Consider the following 8900-nt stretch of genomic DNA (forward strand, 5'->3'; position numbering starts at 1 on the left):
CACAGTTTCGGTAAGTCGAGAATTTGGGAGCAGCTTAAGGTCTCCCAGGAGGTTGCAGTGTAGGTATAAGCTGGGGCCATGGTCATGTAAAGGCTTCAATAGATGCATCTGGGGCTGGAGGGTTCACTTCCAAGAAGCCGCCCTCAGGTGCATGGTAGCCTGGTGCTGGCTGTTGGTGGGAGGCCTCAGTCCCCTGACGTGCGGCCCTCCCCATTGGGCTGCCTGAGTGTCCTCATGATATGGTAGCTGGTTCCCCATAGTGAGTGACCCAACAGAGACCAAGGCAGAAGCCACAATGTCCTTCATGGCCTAGCCCCACAACTCACACAACTTCGTTTTCACAATATCTCATTCATTACTTCGGCCGGCGCTACTCAGGGTGGGAGGGCACTGCTCACAGGCATGAATACCAGGGGGCGAGGATCACTGGGTCTGGTCTTGAACTCAGCACCCACTTAATAAAATGATCCCTAAGATGGCAGACTGTTCAAACCCGAAGGGACTGTTGCAGATTAGCCCAACTTCATTTGGCAGAAAAAAATAACTGCATAAATGCATCAAAAACATGCATTAATTAATCAATTGATATGCACTGAGGTACTGTACTTTTGCATTCCCAGGAAATGATCATGAGACCATGTGACTGCGATATATGAATCTTGAGCACAATTATCAAGCATCAGAAAAGCACTGAGGCGAGATTCCGGTTAGACATGGAAAATTACGGCAAACAACACATTCCTTCCCCAAGCCTCACTAAAATGATAATAAAGGAATAAAAGTGGCATAAATGACAGGGAAAAGAAAGAGGTGATGACAGCAGCCGAGAGGTGTCAACATGGACAAGGGGTGACAAGCTCCATAAAGTGGAAAAGATGGAAACCCAATGAGAATCAAACCCCAGCACAACGCTGGAAGCCCCTGGGGACCCAGGGATTCCAGGCACCAGACATCTCTGGTTATAAGGGTGCAGGTGGTACCTAAAAACCCAGGATGGGATGAAAGCTAGCAGTGAGACCCCAGGTACCCTCCCTCTCCCGAGCAGCAAGAAGATCCCCACCCCGCCCCTGGCACCAAAAGACCGAAGCTTTGCTCTCTGTGGGAATTGACCCGAAACACCTCTGGACTGAGGACCCCGGGCACAGTGGAAGGGGAGGGAGGCACCATGTTGAGCGCGGTTTGACTGGCAGCCAGCGCACCAATCAGTGAGACAGGAGGTCCCGGCTCCATCCACTCCCGGAATGTGGGCAGCTAGATGTGCAGGGCCCTGGCCCCATGGGCAGAAGGCTCTGGCAGTTCTCTCTGGAGACACTGGCCAGCCCAAAAGAAAATAAATACCTACAGACATTGGAGGGTTGTTAAAGAAAACTCAGAGCAGAACAGTAGGTAAAATGGTAAAAGCAGATTTAACCAGAAACGATAACAATAGGCGGGGAAAGACCTGATTTGGCATGGCTCCGTGGTTGGGTGTTCCATTCTCCATCAGGGCACATGCCCAGGTGGCCCGTTCGATCTCTTTCCCTTCTTTTCTGAAAATAATAAAAATATATTTATTAAAAAATAGAACAGGGGCCTGGCCGGTTTGGCTCAGTGGATAGAGCATCGGCCTGCAGACTGAAAGGTCCCAGGTTCGATTCTGGTCAAGGGCATGTACCTTGGTTGCGGGCACATCCCCAGTTTGGGGTGTGCAGGAGGCAGCTGATCGATGTTTCTCTCTCATCGATGTTTCTGACTCTCTGTCCCTCTCCCTTCCTCTCTGTAAAAAATCAATAAAATATATGTTTAAAAAAAAAAATAGAACAGGGCTCTGATCCGAATACAGCAGGCACAAGTAGGGATTTACAGCCAAGGAGCAGGTGGGAGTCAGTGTGGGAAAAGACTAAGTGGAAACGTCAGGGGTAGGAGGGATTCTGACTGGACAGGAGTCCTGCTGAAGGCAGGCCAGGATCCTCAGACATCAGGGGGAGGAGGGACCGGAGGGATGAAGAATTTGATCAGATATTCAGGGTTGGGAGTTAAACTGACTTAACAAGATTACTGCTAAAACTGGGCAACGCAGGGCTGGCTGGGATGGGATGGGATTAGTGGAGAACCGGTCCGGAGAACCTGGCTAAAATCTGATCAAGGAGAGTCTTTGTCAGGATTAAGTTACGTGAGATAGCTAATGAGATCCACCCATAGCAAGTCCCATTCACCCCCCAATCAGCTCGTGTGCCTCTCAGACACAATGATTACCAGATGTCAGAGGAAAACTGTAAACATCAAAGTCAAAGATCCACATTTTTAAAAATTAATTATTTAAAAAAATTAAAAACACGAAGAAGGAACTCAGGGAGCCAAGGAATGCCTAAAACTTAAGAGGGTTTTTAAAGACAACTATAGTTTAAAATTCCACAAAGAAAACAATTTCATTTGCAATAGCATCAAAAGAATAAAATACTTAGGAATTAATTTCTGATCAATGTTGTGAAGGGCAGAGCCCAGGGAAGCCAGGAGAGGTCAGGGAACTATTTCCCTAGAGCAGGGACATCTAAGCATTAGCCTGAAAGATGAACAGGCTAGAGGAGGAAAGGTGGGGACAAGAGGGAACAGCATATGGAAAGGACCTGAGGCTGGAAGGTGCTCAGTAGTTAGAGGACCTGGGAGGAGGCTAGCACAGGGGGCGGGTCATACAGAGCTTTTGGGGCCAGTGTGACAGATCAGAGACCATTTAGTTACCTAATACAAACTCTCCTAAAGCTCTGTGACTTCAGACAACAATAAATATTTATTATCTCACAGTTTCGGTAAGTCAGGAATTTGGGAGCAGCATAGGGTCTCCCATGAGGATGCAGTCTAGGCAAAAGATTTATACACTGAAAACTACAAAATGTTGCTGAAAGAAATTAAAGAAGCCACAAATAGATGGCAAGACATCTGTGTTCATGGATTGGAAGACTTCATATTCTTAAGATGTCAGTACTACCCAAAGTCATCTACAGATTTAATGCAATCCTATCAAAATTTCAATGGCATTGTTGCACAAATAGAAAAACCCATCCTAAAATTCAGATGGCATCTCAAGGAACCCTGAATAGCCAAAATACTCTTGAAAAAAGAACAAAGATGGTTTTCTCATACTTCCTAATTTCAAAGCGTATTACAAAGCTACAGTAATCAAAACAGTGTGGTAGTGACATAAAAAGATATACAAAACAATGGAATAGAATAGCAACAGAAACATGTGCTTGCATATATGATCAGATGATTTTTGTTGTTGTTAATTCTCACCCGAGGATATTTTTTTATTGACCTTTCAGAGAAAGTGAAAGAGAGAGGGAAAGACAGTGAGAAACATCAATGTGAGAAAAACACATCAGCCCTAACCAGTTTGGCTCAGTGGATAGAGCGCTGGCCTTCAGACTGTGGGGTTCCGGGTTCGATTCCAGTCAGGGGCATGTACCTTGGTTGCAGGCACATCCCCAGTAGGGTGTGTGCAGGAGGCAGCTAATCGATGTTTCTCTCTCATCGATGTTTGTAACTCTCTATCCCTATTCCTTCCTCTCTGTAAAAAAAAAATCAATAAAATATATTTTTTAAAAATGTTAAGTGATTTTGGACAAGGGTGCCAAAACCACTCTTTAGGGAAGAGACTGTCTTTTCAACAAATACTGTGTCACATGCAAAAGAATGATGGTGGACCCTTACCTTACACCATGTACCCAAATAAACCCAAAATGGATCAAAGACATAAAAGTAAGTCCTAAACTATAAACTCTTAGGGAATAAAATATGGGGGAAATCTTCATGACATTGGATTGGCAGGGATTTCTTGAATTTGACACCAAAATGCAGACAACAAAAGTAGAAATAGATAAATTGGGCCACATCAAAATTGAAAACTTCTGTGCATCAAAGGACACAATCAACAGAATAAAAAAGGCAACGTATGGAACAGGACAAAATATTTGCAAATCATAAATCTGATAAGTGGTTAATATTCAGAATATATAAAGAACTCTTACAATTCAACAACAACAAAAAAGAAATAGCCCAATCTAAAAATAGGCAAAGGAATTAAATGGCCCTTCTTTCTAAAGAAGATATACAAATAGCCAACAAGCACATTAGGTCACAGGAGGTCACGGTTCGATTCCCAGTCAGGGCACATGCCTGGGTTTCAGGCTCAATCCCCAGTGGGGGGCGTGAAGGAGGCAGGTGATTCATGATTCTCTCTCATCATTTATGTTTCTATCTCCCTCCCCCTTCCTCTCTGAAACCAATAAAAAAATGTATATATTTTTTTAAAAATGTGCAACATCCCTAATTAGGGAAATGCAAATCAAAACCACAATCATAACCCTCAGGATAGCTACTATAAAAAAAGCAAACAAACAAAATAACAAGTGCTGGCAAGGGTATACGGAAATGGGAACTCTTGTACAATGTAAAATAATGCAGCAGCTATGAAAAACAGTATGGTGGCTCCTCACAAAATATAAAATAGAATTACCATATGATCCAGTAATTCCACTTCTGGTTACATATCAAAAAACAACTGAAATCAGAGTGTCGGGGAGATATTTGTACACCCATGTCATCGCAGCATTACTCACAATAGCCAAAAGGTGGAAGCAGCCCACGTGTCCATCAACGGCTCAGTGGATAAACAACATGTGTTATATACATACAATGGAACATTCTTCATCCTTAAAAAGGAAGGAAATTCTGACATATGCTACAACATGGAGAAACATTGAGGACATTATGCTACGTGACATAAGCCAGTCATAAAAGGACAAATACTCTACGATCCCACTTATGTGAGGTATGTACAGTGGTTAAATTCATAGAGACAGAGGGTTGAATAGTGGTTGCCAGGAACAAAGAACAGGGAGAAATTGGGAGTTATTGTTTAATGGATGCAGAGTTTTGATTTTACAAGAGAAAAAGTTCTGAAGACGGGTTGCACAACAATTGAATATACTTAATATGAACTTAAGAATACACTTAAGAATAATTAAGGTGGTAAACTTTATGTGTGTATTTTATCACAATTACAAATCAAAGCATTTATAAGTAACATTCTTAGAGATAATATTATGTCCATGAACAAGAATAGGATGCTATAAAAAAAAAAAAGTATCAATCCAAGAGGCCCAATATCCAACTAAATTAGAAAATAAACAAATCCAGAAAACAGAGTGGAGGAAATTAGCCCAAAGAAATGTCCCCACAATTGATTTCCAGGTTAAAAGATATTGACTTTCAGACTAGAAGACCCACCAAGTGCTCAGAGTAAATGCACATCATCAGGAAACGTTAGACCTCTGGAAAATTCTAGAAACTGCCAGAGAGAAAAACTGGCTCACACATACATGATTAGGTATCTAAATGTCATTTGACTTTTCAACAGCAGCAATGAATCATGTCCTCAGAATTCTGAGGGAAATTTATTTCCAATCCAGAATTCTACACCCAGCAGAACCATCAGTCAAAGCTACTGGACTACATGCTCTGCCAAAACAAGGAAATAAATCAGGGCGGGGTGGAGGGGGTGGGGCAAGGGATCCAGAAAACTGGACCCAGCCCAGGAAAAGGGCAGAGGAAATTCCTAGGATGGTAGCAGAGCAAAATCCCAGGACAACAGCCACACAGGTCTATAGAGTAGTCCAGATCGGAGCCCAGAGAGGAGGCCTCCAAGAGGGGTGCGTCTCTAAGAAACACAGAGACCTAAAGATCACCCAGTGAGTTTGACCAGGCTGACAGTTGGGAGATGAATTAGTGATAGGTCTGCAAGGAAGCTTTTGGTTTCTTTGATTACATACCAGGTACTTCTGGAAAAGTCAAAAAGTTGCCCATGAAAAAAGCTCCCAACTTTGCCTCAGCCATCACTACTTCATAGATTGGCGTGCAGCGGAATTTTTTTCTTTTTTCAATTTAATTTTTATTTATTTGTATTAGTTTAAAAAGTCACACAGCTGATTTATAGGAGACACAATTCAAAATAACGTTAATCTGCCCTAGCTGGTTTGGCTCAGTGGAGAGAGTGTCTGCCTGCAGACTGAAGGGTCCCAGGTCCGATACTGGTCAAGGGCACATGCCCGGGTTTGGTCTCCATCCCCAGTAATGGGTGTGAAGGAGGCAGCCTGTCAATGATTCCCTCTCATCATTGATGTTTCTATCTCTCCCGCCCTCTCCTTTCCTCTCTGAAATCAATAGAAATATTTTTTAAATAAATAAATAAAATACATTAATCCTCTGCCCCACCCTTCTCCAGTCTTAATTCTCATTTCCAAAGACAATTCTTCTACACAGTTTAGATGGCACTTCTGTCATATGTTCTTAAATAACACTTCTAATTCAGATTTCCCACTTTTTAAGACATGACCTCCCTGCTATGGAAGATGAAGATTTAATGCTCTTTTATCTACTCCCATCAAACACATGTTGCATCCTCCCTCCCGGTTTAGTTAGAATATTTTGTTGTTGTGGCGTCATTACTCGGCGTTTAATTAGTATGACTATGGAAATATTCAAAGCTGGGCCTTGAAGGGTGCCCACTGAGGAAATAGAAAGGACGATGGAAGCTGGGAGGGCAGTTGAGTCCTCCAAACTTTAGAGTCTAAAGGAACAAGTTTGGAGGAAGAAGAGCAGAAGGCCACGCCGGGGGATGTATGGAGGAGCCTCTGAGGGGAGGAGTGGTCCTGGGGTGGGAGGGGTATGGGAATCCCTGCCAAGGAAGCCCAGGGGAGTGGCTAACAATGTCAAATACTGCTTTGAGGTCCAAGGACTTAACATAAAAACAGACTATCGTACTCTGCGATCTCACACGGTCCTGGGTCCTCACCCCCCAGAGAGAATTTGCCAAAAGCAGTGGGAACAGCCCAGAACCAGGTCTAGGTGAGCAAGCCACCTGTCTGTGGCTTCTTGCTCTTTCTTATTCTCTGGTAGTAAAATGCGTGCAATACCAGAGATATACTTATATAAACAATTGTTGTTTATCTGAAACAAATTTAACTGGGTGTCCTGTGTCTTTATGTGTTAACCCCAGCAACGTCGGGAGGCTAGCCTTGGACAAAAGCTTCACAGCATCTCTGCCTTGCAAATTGAGACTTTGCTATTGGCCACTCCCACCAGCCCCCTGCCGTTTGTGGGGAGGGAGCCCTAAGGCAGGAGCTACAGCAGGATTTTTTAATGTCCTTCAGGTCAAAACCACCAAAGTCCGTTCTAAAAAGGGGGTTGGTTCAGTTCATGTCTTCATTAGATCCCAGGGCTAATGTGGCACCATGAAAAGCCCTTGAATGATCACCGGGCTTCTCAGAGCCTGCTCTCTTGTGGGGAAATGAGGTCACGTCTACATCTCCGGGGTGAGAACAGAGGGAGACTTCCATGTCCTTCTGGTGTAATTTTTACCACAAACACGGATTATTTTTATAATCGGCCAAAGGCAGTAAAGACATTTCCATATTGTAAATAAAATAAAGGAAGGCTGCAGTAGACCAGAACTCTGTGCGGCCCCTCCAAAGCTATGATTCTGTAATTCTAAGTAATTTCTTGTTCTTTATTTGCATGTTGTTTTAGAGCATTCAGAAATGCGGCCTTGTTGTGGATTTTTTGCTTTTATTCCCCTAAGGCAGCGGTTCTTAACCTGTTGGTCGCGACCCCTTTGGGGTCGAACGACCCTTTCACAGGGGTCGCCTAAGACCATCAGAAAACACATATATAATTACATACTGTTTTTGTGATTAATCACTATACTTTAATTATGTTCCATTTGTAACAATGAAATTGGGGGTCACCACAACATGAGGAACTGTATTAAAGGGTCGCGGCATTAGGAAGGTTGCGAACCACTGCCCTAAGGATTCTGAACTCAGCCTCTCACTGCTCCTGCCCTCTACCCTGAATGTTGCCCCCATTGTGAAGCACATCACTGCCCCCCACTCTCAGAGGACTTGCTTCCGTCTGGCCAGGCCCGAACGTCTAGGCTCATGTCTGACCTGGAGGACTCCCCAGATGACCTGTTCTACAGCCAAGGAAAGGGCTCAGGTGAGAGCCTCCTATGGTAGCTCCTGGGCCCCCATCAGGCACACCTGGGAGTCTAGGGAGCTTGTGTCTTAACAAATCCTGAAAGGGGAGGTGTGTCCCCACACTCAGGGACAACTGTCTCCTTCCCAGCACATCAGAACCCCTCCCTAGAAGGAGCCCCCACTGGAGGGCCCCGGGGGGAGGATGGAAAATGCCCCATCCACATGCAGCATATGGATGCAGAGAGTGAGGGCCCGCTCATGAGGGCCACTCAAGCCTGAGCGGGCCCTAGTTCCACCTCCTACCAGCCTTGTGACCTTGGGCAAGTCACTTAATTGACCTGGGCTGTCCTGAGGGTCCAATGGGATACCCAGGGCAAACCCTCAGGGGCGCTGGGCAGTGCTGGGCGAAGTCACCGTCCGTTTTCTCTGTTTAATCCTCTGGAGAAGCCAGAGGCGGTCCTTTGGCCAGAAAGAAGGAGCTTTTCATCTGCTGTGCCCACAGGCCCCCAAAATGCTCTGGAAGTTTCCTGCACCCTCAAAGGATACCCTCCCTGCTTCGTGCCAAGCGAGGGGCACTAGCAGCCACTGGAGCAGTGCCTGGGCCTCCCAGCTCAGACGAAGCGCCTGGCCCACGACCTTGGAAGAACCTGGAAGAGAGCTTCACCAGGCGACAGTACTTTTCCACTGCACCGCTCAGGCCACCTCAGCTGGCTCCCTGCATGTGCAGACAGGAGGCAAAGGGACGCCAGGCCGCCCCATCAGGAACCCATCCAAAACCACGTCATACTCTAGCTGTGTAGACCTGTGTGTCGTTGCAGGGGATCCTAAAAGAAAGGAGGGGGTCGCTAATGCGCTCTGGAGCTTGAAACCACCAGTGATTCAGAGAAT

This window comes from Myotis lucifugus, unplaced genomic scaffold (genome assembly GCF_000147115.1).
Source record: "Myotis lucifugus unplaced genomic scaffold, Myoluc2.0 scaffold_128, whole genome shotgun sequence".
NCBI lineage: Eukaryota > Metazoa > Chordata > Mammalia > Chiroptera > Vespertilionidae > Myotis > Myotis lucifugus.